The sequence below is a fragment of the Biomphalaria glabrata genome, chromosome 8, assembly GCF_947242115.1.
Source record: "Biomphalaria glabrata chromosome 8, xgBioGlab47.1, whole genome shotgun sequence".
In the NCBI taxonomy this organism is placed as follows: domain Eukaryota; kingdom Metazoa; phylum Mollusca; class Gastropoda; family Planorbidae; genus Biomphalaria; species Biomphalaria glabrata.
The window spans coordinates 32,529,070-32,552,446 of NC_074718.1; the positions used below are offsets into that span (position 1 = coordinate 32,529,070).

The 23,377-nt window shown below is 34.7% G+C and overlaps 1 long non-coding RNA gene across 1 annotated transcript; it reads left to right on the forward strand.

Moving 5' to 3' along the window:
• The first annotated feature begins 244 nt into the window (after positions 1 to 244).
• Positions 245 to 8,220, forward strand: LOC129927775 (uncharacterized). Its single transcript, XR_008779449.1, has 2 exons — positions 245 to 2,466; positions 7,721 to 8,220. It is a non-coding gene; the product is annotated as an uncharacterized LOC129927775 (long non-coding RNA).
• Positions 8,221 to 23,377: the final 15,157 nt, after the last annotated feature.

Consider the following 23,377-nt stretch of genomic DNA (forward strand, 5'->3'; position numbering starts at 1 on the left):
ACGATCTGGTATTGCTTACCAGACGGCGTGAAAGAAATGCTGAAACTAATATTGAAGAGTGTTTCTCAAACTTTTATCGAATGTTTTAGTTTTCAAATAAAAAGGCGCTTTTGCTGCACTCGCGGTCCCAGCCCTAGCCCCACGCGAGGGTTCAATATATAATACGGTATTGATGAGACAGTATTGATGAGACAGTATTGATGAGACAGTATTGATGAGACAGTATTGATGAGACAGTATTGATGAGTGTTAGACACCTTATTTATATAGGTTAGTTATTTTAGTTATTTAGCGACGCACCATAGTAGACGCATATTGAACGGGACTAGTGACGTTTGGGATATGTTGGGTTAGAGACCGGAAAATCAGTTAGCGTTAGAACACTCCAGGGTAACGACGTGTTTAGTGACAGAGACTTCTACTGTGGCCTTTTATCATAATAAATATATATTAACTTGTTCATCATCGTTGACTACATCTCTTCACCTGTTACAATCGATGTGCCAGTTCTTGTTTGTGTTGTTGGTCAACTACACGTAATACACCCGAACAATTACACCCAAACGATTGCAGAGTAATTGGTTGACTTCAAGACAGCCTGAACTAGCAACATCACAGTGGCGACCCCCGACGCCCGAAGTCCGAACATCGTACCGGACCTCGAAGCAGAACGTTTACTCAGGTGAGGGTCGTGCACTCGAAGATATAAGATTTCATCGGAGTACGGCTGAACACAGCAGTATCGCAGAGTGACTTTGTTCTAGATCTACATACAGTCATCGCCTGTTTGATCGCACGTTCAACGAGCCGTTAACTCAGGGTGACCTTCGTCAGGACAGTAATCATCGCAACGTCTGGTCTGCTTAACCAGTATATTATCAAAGCCTGATCTTCATATGCTGAATCGACCTACAACCAGAGAAACCGTTCGTTCATAACGGGTGAGAGATCGTTAGTGAACCTGTTGGACATATTTTTTCTTCGTCGTAGGAGCCACGTCGAGTATCAAGTTTTACCTCGTCAGTTTCGAGAAGGACAGTTTGCCCGCTGTCAGAAGTATTGTGAGTACTACAAGTTTGGTAGCTAACTAAATCGAAATCGCTCTGTCGTCTTACCCTTGGAGAGATTCTTGTGGAGCAGTTTGCTCATTGAACCGGTTGCTTGCCACGTTTATAACGGTCACTGTGTTTAACCTTTGGAAGGTTAGTGAAGTAATCTTTATCAGTACTGAACATTGATCTATCTAGTATTCGTCGGTCTAGACCATATCTAGACGTGCTGATATTGTTGTGGAAATAGCTACATCCACTTAATTTCGTTGAAAACCGTTAATCGTCTAACGGAACGTCGTCGGAGGTGACCTTGGTTTCACCTAGTCTACATTGGACAGTTGGTCTAGTGAAGCAACGTACAACAGCAAACTTCGTCGTACTACCAGAGTAGCAGCAGAGGCAGTGAACTATTTTAGAGAACCGTTATTCGTCAGCCCAGATCAAGTCATCGTCAAGAAAGCCGTTATTCGTCAGCCCAGATCAAGTCATCGTCAAGAAATTCGTTATTCGTCAGTCGTCCAGATCAAGTTGTCGTCAAGAGACTGTTATTTGTCAGTAGTCGTCTACACAAGTCAAGTCATCGCCAGAAGAACCGTTAACCTATTCGTCAGTAACTGTGTACACAAGGTCGTCGGAACTACACATACGGTCATCAACAGTCGTCGAAGGAACTGGAACATTTTGCTGTGGCATATCAGGACATCTGTGGCATTACGTGGGATACTGGTAGCACCGGAGAACAGAGTCAGAACTGGAAGAGAGGCAGTGGAATTTGTTGTGATCTAGCATATTCGGGAGTCCGAACAAAGGGATCTTTCTTATCAAAAGCTAAGTGCCATTTTTCTTATTAGTGTATGTTTAGATTGCCCTTAGAAATAGATTTTGTCTAAATTTGGTACGTTAGCCTGAGTAAAATCAGGTGGTGCGCCTTAAAACCCGTCGGGGTAGAAGACGTAATTTAGATGAAAAGCTATATTATACGTTTAGAGTTGTAATTTGTTTTGTTTGTGTAAACGTCATATCCGTTGTTGCCTGGTTACTTCGTGACGTCATCATTGTGTGCCATATTGTCATATCCCAACCCATAGCGATAGTCTCATTTTAATTATTTCATTTGTTTATATTATTTTAAATTATTTATTTTTATTAATTTAATTAGATCTGTATTTTTTTTTCACTTAATGATAGAAAGTGCGGGTAGGATTCTTTCATTGTGAATCAGACTAAAATAATTTTAGTTTGAGCGGTTAAAATCAAATATGATTTTGCCATGAGAATAATGCCGAAACTGGCTATGTAGTCAAACACTATCGTCTGGCTAAATTTAGATCTGCAAATTATTGTACATCTCTTTGGTACAATTTAATTATCTAGACTCTACTTTGAAATATTATTAAGTTGAAGATGAATGAAGGTAGTACATTCTAGATATATATATCTTGTTGAAGATATATTTGACACTGTATACACATATTTGTTTCGTATGGTTAAATAGAACCATAATCTACTCTAGATCTAGACTCTAGACAGTCTTTGAATTTACTCTAGACATTTTAGTCATACCAGATTTTAAAATTGATCATAGTTGGTCATACTAGATCTAAAAGTCATAGTGCTCTTGATAACTATAGATCTAAATGGTAATATTATACATACTATAATATACTAGATTTAAATTTGTGTGTAATACTGGACCTAATATACAGATTTGAATATAACCATAATAACTCAGACTAGATTTACACATTTACTAAATCTATAGATAGAGACATAACACTTAAAACTGGTATAAAAGTGTGTAAAAACTTTTAAAGTATAGCCATAACTAATATAGGCTAAGTAAAAATATATATAAAATATAAAACACAATGGCTACATCATCATATGTGGACCTTAAGGAGGTTAAGGAAACAGCTATGCAGGATGGAAAGGCCATGGAGTTAAAAGGAAAGGACTTAGCAGCTTATGTACAGCAAGTTGTGAAGGAAGAAACGGAACGTCAAAGACAAGAGATAGAGAGACAAGATAGGATCAGAAAGGAAGAATATGAGAAGCAAAAAGAGGACCGAGAACATGAAGCTAAAATGGAGAAGATGAGATTGGATGCAGCACAAGCCAGAGCCCAAACTGAACAAGGAAATAACACAAATAATTCAAATAATTATACCACTCAAAGAGACAACCCCAATTCACAAACATGGCTAAAGAGAAAGATACAAAGTTTTGATGAACAGAAGGATGACATTGGTGATTTTTTGAAAAGATATGAGGCAAAAATGTCTACATTTAATATGCCTGAAGAGGAATGGTCTGAAATACTGATAGACTTTGTTCATGGTCAAGCTCTAACAATATGCCAAAATCATGACCATCATATTGATGATAGCTATCAGGTTTTAAAAAGAGAGTTATTGAATGCCTATGGTCATAATGCTACAACTTTTAGAAAGAAATATTTTGACAATATACCATCATTAGAAATAGAACCCCAAACTACTATTAATATGGAAAAGGATTTTTTCAATAAGTGGGTAAAATTAGAAAAAGTGAATAACTCTTATGAGGGATTAAAAAATTTTATTCTAGTGGACAACTTTGTAAATAAATGTGATCCTCAATTACAATCTTTTATTAGAGAAAGAAACCCAAAAACTATAGATGAAATAACAGAGATAATGAGAGTATACAAAAATGCATATCCAAATAAACCATTTTCTGATAGAGATAAGAGCAAAGTAGATTTAATAGGATACACCAAAGAAAATGTTGATAGAAGTAGAAATAGAAACAGATCAAATAGTGGAAATAGAAAATATAGTGAAATAACCTGTTTTAAATGTCAAGGAAAAGGTCATATAGCAGCTAACTGTAGAAGAGGGAATAGTAGATCTGGAAGTAGAAATAGATACAATGAACAAAATAACAATAGATATAGGAGTAGAGATAGGAATGACAAGGGAAATTATAGAAATAGGAGTTACAGTAGGGAATACAAAAATAAAGGTACAGATAGGATATATTTCATGGAAGGAAATAGGAACAATTTTGCAGTGTACCCAGGGTTTGTAGATAGAATTCCGGTGGAATTAATCAGGGATTCAGGTTGTAACACTTTGGCAGTAAAAACTAAATTTGTCAAACCTCATTGGTATAAAGGGTTTACTAAGAAAGTAGAATTAGCAGATGGCACTGTAAGGGAATTTAAAGCTATAAGGGTGTACATTGAAACTCCATTTTTCACTGGTTATTGTGATGGCATTGCAATACCAGAAATGAGATATGATATGTTAGTAGGAAACATAAAAGGAGTTAAAGAATGTTCAAGAAAAGAATTAGAAGACTGGCAAAACAAATACAAAAACATAAGACAAAATCATGAAAACATAGAAACACAAAATATAACAAGTATGGTAATAACAAGATCAATGAATAAACAAGATGAGAAACATGAAAATACAATAAATGTAATAAGTAAGGATGAAGAAAAAGAAACCAGTAATGTAATACAAATAGAAAATACAGATGTTAAGGAAAGAGAGATAGAAAATGAAACACAAAATAGTCTTGAAACACAAATATCTCAAAGTGAAAAAGAAACAACACCCACATTTGCATTAGAACAAATGAATGACAATATTATTGGGAAAATTTATTCAAGAATATTAGATAAAAACAATAATAATCCAATGGAGAAATTTTGTATAGAGAATAAAATATTATTTAGACAAACAAGTAATGATAACAAGAAAATAAAACAACTTGTCTTACCACAGAAATATTGGAAAGATGTTTTAATCATGACACATGATAATAATTTAGCAGCACATAGGGGAGTAAAGAAATGTTATAGGAATTTGTCAAAACAAGTATTTTGGCCCAAAATGAAAGCAACAATCAACAAATACATAAAATCATGTGACATATGTCAAAAGAGATCTAACAAAAGCCTAGTGAATAAAGCACCTATTCAAGAAATGGATGAACCTACAGCACCATTTCAGAAAGTATCTATTGATTTAATAGGTCCTTTAATTCAAACTGAAAATAATAACAAATACATTCTAACAGTAATAGACATGTTTAGTAGATACCCAGAGGCAATCCCATTATCAAATACAAGTGCAGAAAATATCATTAATGCCATAACTCAAAAAGTAATTACAAGACATGGTATACCTAAAATTATATTGAGTGATCAGGGATCTCAGTTTAAGTCAGAACAATTTAAGAAATGGACTAAACAATACAATATACAACACATATACTCTTCGGTTTACCACCCGGCGAGTAACGGTTTATGTGAACGATATGGTGGATCATTAAAAAGATCACTAACAAAGATAATTCAGAATAATCAGAACAAGTGGGATCATTACATTAACTATGTACTATTTGCTCATAGAAACAACATCCATGAAGCAACACAATTTTCACCATATGAAATAATACATGGAAGAAAACCCAGAGATGAATTAGATGTTTTTAAAGAAAATCTAATAGGCAATGAGAATAAATTAAATAATGACAGTGAAACAACAATCACAACAGAATTGAAAGAAATATGGACTCAAGCATATAACAACAACAAGAAGTACAAACAAAGTGCTCATGAGAATATAAATAAGAAAAGACAATTGAAAACACTAGAAGTAGGAAACAATGTATTAATATTGATAAATGACCTGAAAAATAAAATTGGTAAACAATGGAAAGGTCCATTTAAGGTGATAAAACAAATTAATGATGTGAATTATCAAATTGAAATAAATGGGAAAATTAAAACATACCACATAAATAATTTGAAACTGTATCATGATAGAGAAGATGAGTTAATACAAAACATTCAGGAGGAAATAGAAAATAAATTTTCAGAAAGAGAAGAATGCTTGATGATAATAACAAATGAAAATCACAATGAAAATGATATTAAGGAAATACCTGTAATAGAAACAAAAGAGAATCAAACTTGGCAAAAAATTAATCTTAATAATTTAACTAAGGAAAAGTCAAAAGATATAACTAAAATAATACAGGAATACAAAGAAATTTTTTCCAGTATACCAGGAAAAACAAATATTATTAAACATGACATTAAAGTAACAGACACAAAACCTATCAAGCTTAAGCCATATAGAATACCGCTACATTTACAAGACAAAGTAAAGAAAGAAATAGACAATTTACTAGAGTCAGGTATAATTGAGCCATCAACATCTCCTTATGCTTCACCAATTGTGATAGCCAAAAAGAAGAATGGAGATATAAGGTTATGTATTGATTATAGGAAACTTAACAACATCACAGAATTTGACCCATATCCAATGCCAAATATAGAGGATATTTTACATAAATTAAATGGAGCAAAATTTTTTACTAAATTAGATTTAACTAAAGGTTATTGGCAAATACCTTTAACAGAAAATGCAAAACCTTACACAGCATTTGTAACACCATATGGTATTTTTCAATGGAATTATATGAGTTTTGGATTAGTAAATGCACCTGCCACATTTAATAGAATGATGAACATGATAATTGGAAACAAAGAAAATGTTATTTGCTATTTAGATGACATATGTATTTTTAATAATAGTTGGGAGGAACATTTGGTAGATGTAAAAGAAGTATTCAAAATAATAAAAGAAAGTGGACTTACAATTCAAGCAGAAAAAGTAGAAATAGGATTGGAGGAAATAATTTTCTTAGGACATAAAATAAATAACAACATGATTAGCCCTATTGAAGATAACATAAAGAAAGTACTTAATATTGAAATACCTACAACAAAAAGACAAATTAAAAGTATATTGGGAATAGTAAATTATTACAGAAAGTTTATAAAAAACTTAGCAGAAATAGTGAATCCACTAAATGACTTACTTAAAAAAGGAAAACCTCAAAAAGTAGTTTGTAATGAGGAATGTGTGAAAGCTATTGACAGAATTAAAGATGTTTTTAGTCATGAACTAATATTAAGACTACCTGATAAAGACAAAATATTTTATGTCACAACTGATGCATCTGGTAATGCTATTGGTGGTTGTTTAATGCAGAACTATGATAACTTACATCCTATATTATATGTAAGCAGAAAATTATCAGAGGCAGAAAAAAAATATAGTGTCATTGAAAGAGAAGCCTTAGCTGTAATATGGGTAATTACTAAGCTAGAGAGCTATTTAATAGGAAGGAAATTCATATTATTAACTGATCATAAACCTATTCAATATATACAGCAAAAGAGCATGAAAAACAGTCGTGTTTATAGATGGTTCTTAACACTACAGGAATATAAATTTGAAGTGAAAGCTATTAGTGGATCTGTGAATATTGTAGCTGTTCTATTGTCTAGAATGACATTGAAATGAAATACTTTTGTAAATAAACTATGATTATATTGAGTATGTAATATATATTAATATATTGACACCATTTATATGTTATGAAAAAGGGAGATAAGTAAAGTTGATGTTAAGCATTTAAAAGTAAGTATGGATATTTTTTTTGTGTGAATCATTTCATATATCATTGACGAAAGTTAGTTCTATGGAAAAGGGTGAGTATAAAAGAAAAATGGACAAAAGCGTATAAAAGGGTGGTAAGAAAAAATGTATTGAATGTGTAAATAAAGTTTATAATTGTTTTTTTGAAATATTGTATTTTATCAGATTACTGCCAGTGAAGAACATTTGAGATGTGTAGGACATGCCCATAAGATGCCACATTTTCCTCCATGATGAACTGTGTAACAATGAAGATGATTTTGGAATGTTATGAACTGTTATGAACATTGACATGTATATGAGGAACTGTCAAGTCAAGATGAAGATGTCAAGAAGAAGATGTCAAGATTTTATGTTTGTGGTCTTCCCCTTAAATTGAAAATGCCCTTGTAAGACTTGACAGTAGTGGAAAAATATTGACATATTTTTTTTTTTCAAAGGGGGGAGGAATCTGTTAGACACCTTATTTATATAGGTTAGTTATTTTAGTTATTTAGCGACGCACCATAGTAGACGCATATTGAACGGGACTAGTGACGTTTGGGATATGTTGGGTTAGAGACCGGAAAATCAGTTAGCGTTAGAACACTCCAGGGTAACGACGTGTTTAGTGACAGAGACTTCTACTGTGGCCTTTTATCATAATAAATATATATTAACTTGTTCATCATCGTTGACTACATCTCTTCACCTGTTACAATCGATGTGCCAGTTCTTGTTTGTGTTGTTGGTCAACTACACGTAATACACCCGAACAATTACACCCAAACGATTGCAGAGTAATTGGTTGACTTCAAGACAGCCTGAACTAGCAACATCACATGAGACAGTATTGATGCATTTAAAATTCGTCATTGTGGAACTGAAAACCCGAAACATGATCCCAATGGCAATGTGGCCATGCGATGATCTGCTGACCACTGTCAAAAAAGTGCAAGGTCGCCGAACTCACAAAACACCTTCCTACAGGGAACAGCACCAGAGATAAGAAGAAGAGTAAGACAAAGAAAGCGATGGGCCGACAATGAAGGGACGGGCTTTGAAAGAAATTTTAGCCATGGAAAAATACAGAGACGAGTGGAGAAAGACGGTCGACATATCTTGTGTGGTCCCCCAGCGATCCAGGGAGTAGTTGAAGATGGTAAACTGAAAAGTGTGTGCATTCACATTTTGAACTAGAAAATTTTTATCTCCAGTTTTAAAGTTTCGAAACAACACGTCTTAAACTAGAGACCTCTATTATTATAAATATGTTTAGTTAAAATCACAGGCCTATATAAAATATATATGTCAAGTTTGAGTTACATGTATATTTAAAGGTCAAGTAGCAAGTAAATATATGTGTACAGTTCATGTCACAGACCTGCATATAAAATATATGTAGACAGTCCAGTCGACCAGGCCAGCCATAAACCACAAAATGAGAACCTCCGAAAAGAAATTTCTTTAGTATTGTGCAGATTAACTATTAAAAATAAATAAAGTAGATAAAATCTACAACAAGTATTAAATTTCATTACCATAGTATTAATTACATTCATTTTCATTAAAGTCTTCCACAAAATAAAATTTTCACAGAGCCTCCACTTATTCAGATCCGGCCCTTGTCTAGGTCATATTCATACTAGTTAAAGCTTAGTAAAGTGGAAAAAATAAACTAACTACATAAATGGATAGTATTTAAGTTAAAAAAAAAAAAAATTTAAATGTCATTGAGAAAGTGTTTATTGAAATTATAACTTTGGTTTAAAATATACACTAATAAAAAAGTGTAACTTCAATAACTTTGATAGGATTTTCTGAGTGTATTTAAGATCGGCTCAATGGTTATAAGTAGCAACCACAAATCTCCACAAGCCACGCTTTCTGATTGGTTTCCTTTATTTGGTTTCCTTTATTTGCCATAGCATAGAATTCACATAGTACCAAGCCAGGTGATGGGAAAGCAGTCAACCATTTCTGCACACTAACCCACATTGCAAGATATTTTTGTAACCAGCATTTGTGCTATCCTTGTTGGACTATTAGTTTATTTTACACATTGGGGATATTTCATTCGGCTGCTCCTGTATTAGTATGTATTCATCTGTGATTGGGATCTGAATTTGTCCATATGAAAAAGAGTTCAATACCCAGTCGGGAATATTCAAATAAAGAATCTTTTCTAATATTTGGTTTAGGTGGTCATAGAATAGTATGTAATACACATACTAAACAGTATTGAGAGGAGAGTTGATTATTAAAATTATCCGATAGGATAAACTGGCTTGTATAGAATTTTCAGTTGTCATCTCTGGGACCTATGGGGGTCCATGGACCACAGTTTGAGAACCTCTGTATTAGACGAAGACCAGAGATTTCACATTAGTACGTCGTGGGGTGGGGGTGGGGGGTAGACTCCCAGAATTGTTTCACTTAGTTTAGTGTATGTAAAGTTTGTACCCAACACGACGATGTCCCGTCTAGCCCCCATGAGGACATCCTAGAAAATTGACTTAATGGTTCGTTGGACACCATTTAGACACACTATTACGTAACCAGACGGAAGGAAATGGAATAAATATTTTGATTGGATACACTTTGAACACATGGCTGAAATAATGTGTTTCATTACAGAGTTAATGGCCCTTGCGGGACAGGTTCTGTCCCCTTAGCGCACTCGGAAAGAAGTAGCCATCCTTATACCGAATCTCATTCTTTCACTTGTATTTAGTAACAATCTTTCTAATAATTCGAAATAAATTATATATATATATATTTTATAGAATAAGGATTTTCATAACATTTAAATATATCAAGATTTATTTATTTGTCCATCTAGTCAGTGAATAACCTGAGAGTCAAATAGAAGCATACGTAACTGAGTGGCATACAACGCGTGTCTGCCTAACAAAGGTCCTGCCTAGTTGTGTGTACTGCACACTGGGATTTAGCATCGATGGTTCGAACCCTGCTTTCCAACCCCCCCCCCCCCCCAGGCCGTCCTGCAGGAGGATTGGGCTAGAAGGCGATGACCCTCATTTCTAAGCAAACCTAAGAAAGATGAATAAAAACCAAGACAAGGAGGGCTCGGGTTCCAATCCCGGTGCTAAGCAAGAATGTTTCAATGGGATCTGACCGGGGCCGTTCGTTACAGAAGGCCTCAGCACTAAACCTGCGACGTCACAACATGTAGGCAGTGGAGACAAATAGCTCGTCGCTACGTTGTACAGACCCGTGACGTGTCAACAAGTTATTGGTCTCCACTGCCCACTTGTTGCGACGTTGCAAGTCAGTGTTCAGGCCTTCTGTGATGATTGATCTCGATCTGACTCGAGATGTGTGTGTGTTTGCTGAGCGCCCAAAGATATCACGGCGTTGTCCAGTAGGAAACCTGGTATGTTATTTTGGGTTTTTGGCACATCGGCACAATTTAGGCCATGTTGTGCCCATAATCCGTCAAGGGTTATTTCCCCTTCATATCTCAAGAGTTAAATTTTAAACAAATCAGTCCTTAAAAAACAAGGTCCAGTTCAAGTGGCAAAAATAATAAAAATTTATTAATTTAATAAAAATCTTTTTGTAAATATTATATATTCACAACTTCTTTGCCCACAAATCAAACCTTCGCAGTTAACTTCAACTCCCGGATAAAGCCCCAACACACTGAACAAGTTAAGCATGCAGCTAGGGAACTAAACAAGATTCATTGAAAAAAAAAGTTTTCTTAATAGAATTTGAGTTTTAGAGATTAGACAAACATTTAAAATGTCAGTATTCGTATAAGCAAATAGCACCATATACATATTTCAAAGTATAGATATTCTAATCAGACATTCAGATCAAAACGACTTAAAAAGAAGAATGTTTCCATTTTAAAAGGTGAAGTGCTGTAACTTTTTGCCGAACCAATGCAAATCAATTACACTCTAAATAAAGATTTAAAACTACGATTTCATCAGGGCAGTTCTAGCATGTGCATTTAGATCTATACTTTGTTTGAATGTAACTTCCTAAGTAGACTATGCAGAACATTAGGACGGTGCATTGGATTATATTTTTTTATATATTATTTTTTTTTTTGTATTTAAATTTTGTTTTGTATAAGCCCACAATGAGAGAGCTGCTCTATCGCCTATAGTCTAAGCGGGGCAAGGGCTTAGATTGTATTAAGTCAACAATGACCAAAACTTTGGCTCTCCCTCCTCCTCCCAGTAAGTCTCTAAACTAAAGGGTTTTCCTCGTCCATTAAATATGTAAAATGAATTTGGTCAGAGTTTCAGGTCTCAGCCACAGCCTCAGGGAAAGATGAGGGAATTGCACGAGAGGCGTGGGAGAATGGGGGAAGGGGGGATAGATGGACGAGATACACCAACGACAAAGTCTTTATCTACATTGTCCTCGTGCGTGCGCGTGTGTGTAAAGGAAAGCAGAAAAGACACAATTTATTGGAAGACGTTTGTTAGTAAAATGCTTTTCATGTTTCGAATGTTCCTTCAGAGTTGAAAATAATTTACTTCCTAGACCAAACCTCCTGCAGGACGACAGGGGATGGGAGCAGGCAGGGTTTGAACCCAAACCATCGATAAATACGAACGACAATTCAGCGCGCAAAACGCACGACCAGGCAGCCATCCGTTATGGCTAGTGAAGTGAAAGAATGTGTTTCTTTTAAAGTTCCTGCTAGTAAGTTAACATTCTCTTCGTGAATGGAAACACCAACAATAAAAAGTAAAAATTGTTTTAAATAAGTACAAATCTAAAAACGTATTTTAAAACGCACTAAGAAAGTAGTAAACAACTTTGGCAGGGAACAATCAAAGTGCAGAATTTATTTAGTCAGAGTTACAAATCTCACGGAATAGCGTGCCCAAATTGGTCGCTAAAAAATTGAATGTCCTAGTAAATTTTAAGTCTCTAACTTGCAGATGGACACGTGGAGATGGCTGTGATCTTCACATTTGAAGGCACGATTGTACATTTAGAGAGAAGAGAAACTAAGAAAGATTTGAGAGTTTGTATTAGAAAACTAGAGTTTAATGTAGGTAGAATCAGTCAACACAATCTTAGAAGTTCAGTGGGTTTTTTTAATCATTACTACTCATTCAAAAAACCTGTAAAATACTGGTGGTTGTTAATAAGCAAAGCAATATATATATACTTCTAATAAGTCCATTTAGTGCTAACATGTATCACTATTTCTAGAAGTCATGTCATTAGTTCTAGTCTCGACACAGCCAAAATAACAGATGATTGTAATAATTGCTTTCACACTGGTAGGACGTCGGCTACACTGGTACAATTAACTAGCAGCTACTAATTAGATACAAGAATGACATAAATACATGGATGAAATAGTAGTAGAGAGCAAATACATGAATGAAATGGTAGTAGAGAGAAAATACATGAATGAGATGGTAGTAGAGAGCAAATACATGAATGAGATGGTAGTAGAGAGCAAATACATGAATGAGATGGTAGTAGAGAGCAAATACATGAATGAGATGGTAGTAGAGAGCAAATACATAAATGAGATGGTAGTAGAGAGCAAATACATAAATGAGATGGTAGTAGAGAGCAAATACATGAATGAAATGGTAGTAGAGAGCAAATACATGAATGAGATGGTAGTAGAGAGCAAATACATGAATGAGATGGTAGTAGAGAGCAAAAACATGGATGAAATAGTAGTAGAGAGCAAATACATAAATGAGATGGTAGTAGAGAGCAAATACATGACTGAGATGGTAGTAGAGAGCAAATACATGAATGAGATGGTAGTAGAGAGCAAATACATGAATGAGATGGTAGTAGAGAGCAAATACATGAATGAGATGGTAGTAGAGAGCAAATACATGAATGAGATGGTAGTAGAGAGCAAATACATGAATGAGATGGTAGTAGAGAGCAAATACATGACTGAGATGGTAGTAGAGAGCAAATACATGGATGAAATAGTAGTAGAGAGCAAATACATGAATGAGATGGTAGTAGAGAGCAAATACATGAATGAGATGGTAGTAGAAAGCAAATACATGAATGAGATGGTAGTAGAGAGCAAATACATGAATGAGATGGTAGTAGAGAGCAAAAACATGGATGAAATAGTAGTAGAGAGCAAATACATGAATGAGATGGTAGTAGAGAGAAAATACATGACTGAGATGGTAGTAGAGAGCAAATACATGAATGAGATGGTAGTAGAGAGCAAATACATGAATGAGATGGTAGTAGAGAGCAAATACATGAATGAGATGGTAGTAGAGAGCAAATACATGAATGAGATGGTAGTAGAGAGCAAATACATGAATGAGATGGTAGTAGAGAGCAAATACATGACTGAGATGGTAGTGGAGAGCAAATACATGGATGAAATAGTAGTAGAGAGCAAATACATGAATAAGATGGTAGTAGAGAGCAAATACATGAATGAGATGGTAGTAGAGAGCAAATACATGAATGAGATGGTAGTAGAGAGCAAATACATGAATGAGATGATAGTAGAGAGCAAAAACATGGATGAAATAGTAGTAGAGAGCAAATACATGAATGAAATGATAGTAGAGAGCAAATACATGAATGAGATGGTAGTAGAGAGCAAATACATGAATGAAATGATAGTAGAGAGCAAATACATGAATGAGATGGTAGTAGAGAGCAAATACATGAATGAAATGATAGTAGAGAGCAAATACATGACTAAAATGGTAGTAGAGAGCAAATACATGAATGAAATGATAGTAGAGAGCAAATACATGACTGAAATGGTAGTCGAGAGCAAATACATGAATGAGATGGTAGTAGAGAGCAAATACAAGGATGAAATAGTAGTAGAGAGCAAATACATGAATGAAATGATAGTAGAGAGCAAATACATGAATGAGATGATAGTAGAGAGCAAATACATGACTGAAATGGTAGTAGAGAGCAAATACATGAATGAGATGGTAGTAGAGAGCAAATACATGAATGAGATGGTAGTAGAGAGCAAATACATGAATGAAATGATAGTAGAGAGCAAATACATGACTGAAATGGTAGTAGAGAGCAAATACATGAATGAGATGGTAGTAGAGAGCAAATACATGAATGAAATGATAGTAGAGAGCAAATACATGACTGAAATGGTAGTAGAGAGCAAATACATGGATGAAATGATAGTAGAGAGCAAATACATGAATGAGATGGTAGTAGAGAGCAAATACATGAATGAGATTTTAGTAGAGAGCAAATACATGAATGAAATGATAGTAGAGAGCAAATACATGAATGAGATGGTAGTAGAGAGCAAATACATGAATGAGATGGTAGTAGAGAGCAAATACATGGATGAAATGATAGTAGAGAGCAAATACATGAATGAGATGGTAGTAGAGAGCAAATACATGAATGAGATGGTAGTAGAGAGCAAATACATGACTGAGATGGTAGTAGAGAGCAAATACATGAATGAGATGATAGTAGAGAGCAAATACATGAATGAGATGATAGTAGAGAGCAAATACATGAATGAGATGGTAGTAGAGAGCAAATACATGAATGAGATGGTAGTAGAGAGCAAATACATGAATGAGATGGTAGTAGAAAGCAAATACATGAATGAGATGGTAGTAGAGAGCAAATACATGAATGAGATGGTATTAGAGAGCAAATACATGAATGAGATGGTAGTAGAGAGTAAATACATGAATGAGATGGTAGTAGAGAGCAAATACATGAATGAGATGGTAGTAGAGAGCAAATACATGAATGAGATGGTAGTAGAGTGCAAATACATGAATGAGATGGTAGTAGAGAGCAAATACATGAATGAAATGATAGTAGAGAGCAAATACATGAATGAGATGGTAGTAGAGAGCAAATACATGAATGAGATGGTAGTAGAGAGCAAATACATGAATGAAATGATAGTAGAGAGCAAATACATGAATGAGATGGTAGTAGAGAGCAAATACATGAATGAGATTTTAGTAGAGAGCAAATACATGAATGAAATGATAGTAGAGAGCAAATACATGAATGAGATGGTAGTAGAGAGCAAATACATGAATGAGATGGTAGTAGAGAGCAAATACATGGATGAAATGATAGTAGAGAGCAAATACATGAATGAGATGGTAGTAGAGAGCAAATACATGAATGAGATGGTAGTAGAGAGCAAATACATGACTGAGATGGTAGTAGAGAGCAAATACATGAATGAGATGATAGTAGAGAGCAAATACATGAATGAGATGATAGTAGAGAGCAAATACATGAATGAGATGGTAGTAGAGAGCAAATACATGAATGAGATGGTAGTAGAAAGCAAATACATGAATGAGATGGTAGTAGAGAGCAAATACATGAATGAGATGGTATTAGAGAGCAAATACATGAATGAGATGGTAGTAGAGAGTAAATACATGAATGAGATGGTAGTAGAGAGAAAATACATGAATGAGATGGTAGTTGAGAGCAAATACATGAATGAGATGGTAGTAGAGTGCAAATACATGAATGAGATGGTAGTAGAGAGCAAATACATGAATGAAATGATAGTAGAGAGCAAATACATGAATGAGATGGTAGTAGAGAGAAAATACATGAATGAGATGGTAGTAGAGAGCAAATACATGAATGAGATGGTAGTAGAGAGCAAAAACATGGATGAAATAGTAGTAGAGAGCAAATACATAAATGAGATGGTAGTAGAGAGCAAATACATGACTGAGATGGTAGTAGAGAGCAAATACATGAATGAGATGGTAGTAGAGAGCAAATACATGAATGAGATGGTAGTAGAGAGCAAATACATGAATGAGATGGTAGTAGAGAGCAAATACATGAATGAGATGGTAGTAGAGAGCAAATACATGAATGAGATGGTAGTAGAGAGCAAATACATGACTGAGATGGTAGTAGAGAGCAAATACATGGATGAAATAGTAGTAGAGAGCAAATACATGAATGAGATGGTAGTAGAGAGCAAATACATGAATGAGATGGTAGTAGAAAGCAAATACATGAATGAGATGGTAGTAGAGAGCAAATACATGAATGAGATGGTAGTAGAGAGCAAAAACATGGATGAAATAGTAGTAGAGAGCAAATACATGAATGAGATGGTAGTAGAGAGAAAATACATGACTGAGATGGTAGTAGAGAGCAAATACATGAATGAGATGGTAGTAGAGAGCAAATACATGAATGAGATGGTAGTAGAGAGCAAATACATGAATGAGATGGTAGTAGAGAGCAAATACATGAATGAGATGGTAGTAGAGAGCAAATACATGAATGAGATGGTAGTAGAGAGCAAATACATGACTGAGATGGTAGTGGAGAGCAAATACATGGATGAAATAGTAGTAGAGAGCAAATACATGAATAAGATGGTAGTAGAGAGCAAATACATGAATGAGATGGTAGTAGAGAGCAAATACATGAATGAGATGGTAGTAGAGAGCAAATACATGAATGAGATGATAGTAGAGAGCAAAAACATGGATGAAATAGTAGTAGAGAGCAAATACATGAATGAAATGATAGTAGAGAGCAAATACATGAATGAGATGGTAGTAGAGAGCAAATACATGAATGAAATGATAGTAGAGAGCAAATACATGAATGAGATGGTAGTAGAGAGCAAATACATGAATGAAATGATAGTAGAGAGCAAATACATGACTAAAATGGTAGTAGAGAGCAAATACATGAATGAAATGATAGTAGAGAGCAAATACATGACTGAAATGGTAGTCGAGAGCAAATACATGAATGAGATGGTAGTAGAGAGCAAATACAAGGATGAAATAGTAGTAGAGAGCAAATACATGAATGAAATGATAGTAGAGAGCAAATACATGAATGAGATGATAGTAGAGAGCAAATACATGACTGAAATGGTAGTAGAGAGCAAATACATGAATGAGATGGTAGTAGAGAGCAAATACATGAATGAGATGGTAGTAGAGAGCAAATACATGAATGAAATGATAGTAGAGAGCAAATACATGACTGAAATGGTAGTAGAGAGCAAATACATGAATGAGATGGTAGTAGAGAGCAAATACATGAATGAAATGATAGTAGAGAGCAAATACATGACTGAAATGGTAGTAGAGAGCAAATACATGGATGAAATGATAGTAGAGAGCAAATACATGAATGAGATGGTAGTAGAGAGCAAATACATGAATGAGATTTTAGTAGAGAGCAAATACATGAATGAAATGATAGTAGAGAGCAAATACATGAATGAGATGGTAGTAGAGAGCAAATACATGAATGAGATGGTAGTAGAGAGCAAATACATGGATGAAATGATAGTAGAGAGCAAATACATGAATGAGATGGTAGTAGAGAGCAAATACATGAATGAGATGGTAGTAGAGAGCAAATACATGACTGAGATGGTAGTAGAGAGCAAATACATGAATGAGATGATAGTAGAGAGCAAATACATGAATGAGATGATAGTAGAGAGCAAATACATGAATGAGATGGTAGTAGAGAGCAAATACATGAATGAGATGGTAGTAGAGAGCAAATACATGAATGAGATGGTAGTAGAAAGCAAATACATGAATGAGATGGTAGTAGAGAGCAAATACATGAATGAGATGGTATTAGAGAGCAAATACATGAATGAGATGGTAGTAGAGAGTAAATACATGAATGAGATGGTAGTAGAGAGCAAATACATGAATGAGATGGTAGTAGAGAGCAAATACATGAATGAGATGGTAGTAGAGTGCAAATACATGAATGAGATGGTAGTAGAGAGCAAATACATGAATGAAATGATAGTAGAGAGCAAATACATGAATGAGATGGTAGTAGAGAGCAAATACATGAATGAGATGGTAGTAGAGAGCAAATACATGAATGAAATGATAGTAGAGAGCAAATACATGAATGAGATGGTAGTAGAGAGCAAATACATGAATGAGATTTTAGTAGAGAGCAAATACATGAATGAAATGATAGTAGAGAGCAAATACATGAATGAGATGGTAGTAGAGAGCAAATACATGAATGAGATGGTAGTAGAGAGCAAATACATGGATGAAATGATAGTAGAGAGCAAATACATTAATGAGATGGTAGTAGAGAGCAAATACATGAATGAGATGGTAGTAGAGAGCAAATACATGACTGAGATGGTAGTAGAGAGCAAATACATGAATGAGATGATAGTAGAGAGCAAATACATGAATGAGATGATAGTAGAGAGCAAATACATGAATGAGATGGTAGTAGAGAGCAAATACATGAATGAGATGGTAGTAGAAAGCAAATACATGAATGAGATGGTAGTAGAGAGCAAATACATGAATGAGATGGTATTAGAGAGCAAATACATGAATGAGATGGTAGTAGAGAGTAAATACATGAATGAGATGGTAGTAGAGAGAAAATACATGAATGAGATGGTAGTTGAGAGCAAATACATGAATGAGATGGTAGTAGAGTGCAAATACATGAATGAGATGGTAGTAGAGAGCAAATACATGAATGAGATGGTAGTAGAGAGCAAATACATGAATGAAATGATAGTAGAGAGCAAATACATGAATGAGATGGTAGTAGAGAGCAAATACATGAATGAGATGGTAGTAGAGAGCAAATACATGAATGAAATGATAGTAGAGAGCAAATACATGAATGAGATGGTAGTAGAGAGCAAATACATGAATGAAATGATAGTAGAGAGCAAATACATGAATGAAATGATAGTAGAGAGCAAATACATGAATGAGATGGTAGTAGAGAGCAAATACATGAATGAGATGGTAGTAGAGAGCAAATACATGAATGAAATGATAGTAGAGAGCAAATACATGAATGAGATGGTAGTAGAGAGCAAATACATGAATGAAATGATAGTAGAGAGCAAATACATGAATGAGATGGTAGTAGAGAGCAAATACATGAATGAGATGGTAGTAGAGAGCAAATACATGAATGAAATGATAGTAGAGAGCAAATACATGGATGAAATAGTAGTAGAGAGCAAATACATGAATGAAATGATAGTAGAGAGCAAATACATGAATGAGATGGTAGTAGAGAGCAAATACATGACTGAGATGGTAGTAGAGAGCAAATACATGAATGAGATGGTAGTAGAGAGCAAATACATGACTGAAATGGTAGTAGAGAGCAAATACATGAATGAGATAGTAGTAGAGAGCAAATACATGAATGAGATGATAGTAGAGAGCAAATACATGACTGAAATGGTAGTAGAGAGCAAATACATGAATGAGATGGTAGTAGAGAGCAAATACATGACTGAAATGGTAGTAGAGAGCAAATACATGGATGAGATGGTAGTAGAGAGCAAATACATGACTGAAATGGTAGTAGAGAGCAAATACATGACTGAGATGGTAGTAGAGAGCAAATACATGACTGAAATGGTAGTAGAGAGCAAATACATGGATGAGATGATAGTAGAGAGCAAATACATGACTGAAATGGTAGTAGAGAGCAAATACATGACTGAAATGGTAGTAGAGAGCAAATACATGAATGAGATGATAGTAGAGAGCAAATACATGGATGAGATGGTAGTAGAGAGCAAATACATGACTGAAATGGTAGTAGAGAGCAAATACATGACTGAAATGGTAGTAGAGAGCAAATACATGAATGAGATAGTAGTAGAGAGCAAATACATGAATGAGATGGTAGTAGAGAGCAAATACATGACTGAAATGGTAGTAGAGAGCAAATACATGGATGAGATGGTAGTAGAGAGCAAATACATGAATGAGATGATAGTAGAGAGCAAATACATGAATGAGATGGTAGTAGGTCAATAGAGCAAAATGTGGTCTACATCTGATGTGAATGAATAGGTAATTCTTCGATTATAAAAATTGGGTCTACAAACGCGCCAATTGTCTGGTTAGGTAATAAACATAGCTTAGGTTTTGAAAGTATTTTTTTTCATGGGAATGTAGGGTTAGGGCAATTCGGCACATTACATTCGGCAATGTATTATTTTCTTTCTTAAGTTGTTTTGTTATGTTTTTTTTACAAGTTAAAGCGATACATTAATTTGGTTGTACCGTTTCTTTTTGTTTTTTTCCTGTGTTTCTCTTCAACCTTTTTTCTTTATTTGGAGTTTCTTCTCCATCGCTCCTCATCTTTCTTTCTACATTTTTCCTTTCTCACTATCTCTCTCTCTCTTATTGTTGTTACTTCCTCGTTAAATGTTTTTTTAAACTCACACTTGTGGATGTAAAACGTTCTCTCAACTTAGATTTGGTTAGTCCTTTTTTTTTTCTACCGAGTTTCTTAATAACAGCTTTGAAAAAAATGAATAGATTTCTTCCATGTGCTCGGTCTTCGGCCTCGCTTCTAACTCGAGCATCATAGGATACGAGCCATCGGTAATAGGGATGTAAAAATTTATCATCCAGGCAGATGGAAGCACGCTTCCCTGGGCCTAGAGTTGCAAAAGTCTTAGACTGAGCTCTTCAGACATTTAAGCACTGAACGATATCCCAATCAGGAGAAATCCAGGTTTGGATAGCGTCATTGTCTTTGGTAGTTAAACTTATTTTGGCTCTAGATAATTGTGTGCACACATCATTTCCATCTAACCAGTGAGTTGTGGTTCGAATTCGACAGCGACATTCCTTTTATTGTTGTCATTCATGACATTCCAGTTGTATTTCATTTATTTTTTATTTTTTTTTTAGTTACAGACGTGGAAGATTATCACATTCTAGCCCAATATCACTACATGGTATGGCAATCTGAGCATTAAAAATAAAAATAAACTTCATAGAATCCTAAATGCTGCTGGTAAAGTCATTGGCAAAAAACAAACCCCATTTGACAGCTGTTTGACACAAACATCCATTAAAAATAAAACTAAAAAGATTCTAGAAATAAAAAATCACCCTCTAGGTCAGGAATTTGTGATTTTACCATCACAAAGAGATACAAGACACTGATAGCAAAGACAAACAGACACAAAAACTCTTTTGTTCCCCTGGTAATCAAATCATTAAAAGGAAACAATCTGATATAAGCTTTGCCACGTGTAAATTATGAGTGAGTCTTGATGTGAATGTACATTTTGGTTTCTTATAGTTATATTGTTTTTTGTTTTGGAGTAATGCACAAACTATAAGACAAATTTCCTTACGGACAATAAAGATTATTTTTATTATTATTATTATTATTATTATTATTATTATTATTATTATTATTATTATTATTAATCCTCTTTCTGGACGGCACGGGATACCAAGGGGGCGGGTTTCATCGTCACGACACTACATATGATGCTATGTTCAATGCAATGATCTTATTATTTACACATTACTATGGCAACAGATAACCAGAGTGTAATGCAGCGTTTTTTCAAACTGAGCAGGCCTGCGTCCTTAAATGTTGCTGTTGGTAGATTTAAAAAAAATAATTTCTAGCCTGGTTGTGGGTATTTTTTAACCCTTATCTGTTTCTTTTGTAGTTTACATAATTTTTTAAGTCCACTTTTAGATTGATCAAGTTCCACTTTTAGATTGATCAAGTTCCACTTTTAGATTGATCAAGTTCCACTTTTAGATTGATCAAGTTCCACTTTTAGATTGATCAAGTTCCACTTTTAGATTGATCAAGTTCCACTTGTATTTATCACAACGACATTCACGATGTCCAATTGTATGGAAGATAACATCTTTCTGTAAGGACATTCTGCAGTGGACGCACTCCTCTGTTACCGGGTACATTAAATTCAGATCCAAAGTCTCGCGGAACCAAAGAAAACAAAAAGAAGGGGACATTAGTTACAGATTCAGTTGGAAGAGAGCAAGAAAAAAAACAAAATTACAAATGTTTATGTTGCGACATTTAAGGGTGATCGCAGGAAAAGGGCGGATAAATCTTTGTTCCCTCGGGGTGGGTCCAGTGACAATCGATAGATGGGCATTCAGAGTTCTGTCCCTTTGCGGCTATCAGCTGGATCTAGACTACTTCAAGGGGAGTTACCTCCATGCGCGACCAGGAATCTAGCCGGCCACTTCATGAGACCAGGCCCAACCATTGCTTTTTAACGGTCAACAACAGATGACCACTTGAGAAGGTCATGTGATCCATTTGTTAAATGTAGAGAATATCTCTCCTCTTTTTGGAAGTAAAGTTTGAACTTCATCTATATCACTAAGCTTTTGAACTATTTGTATTATTTCTATAATTTCTATTATTCTTTTGTTATATTGTAGACGTGATCTCATAAAACAATGTTTTAGTTTGTAAAGCTATAGTGTCTAGTTTGTTCCGATTGAGATTTCCTAACAATCATAAATTGTCAATGCTTGTTTTGTGTTTGGAAATTATAGTTTTGCATTTCAAGCACTTTTTCACTCTAGTAATTTAAGTAATTAAGAAACTGAATATGGCTTTCCATACCTGCCTGGCTAGACTATTTCGCCGGCCTCTTCTGGGTTCCACACAAACTCTCTGTGTAATCTTGTTTCTTACATTACTTTTTAATTTAAAAAAAAAAAATGAACCAGTAAATCATTGTGTTAGTTCGCTCTATTGACAGTAAACGTCGTATACTTCAAACCAATAATTAAATCATTTCATTTCTTTATTATACATATATATATACACATCCACTATACTACCACAATATGACGGTCAGGCTGTAAACATAAGGGAGACAACTCAGTTGTATAAAATGTTTACCAGAAGTCCGTTTGAAATTGGGCGAGAAATTCTTTTTATTCGACCTATGTCAACACGACCGGAGATAACTTTGTTCAGAGTTAGCAAGGGGAAGGTGAGATTGCAAAAAAAATGCGGTCTCTTATCTGCTGACCATTTCTTTCATCT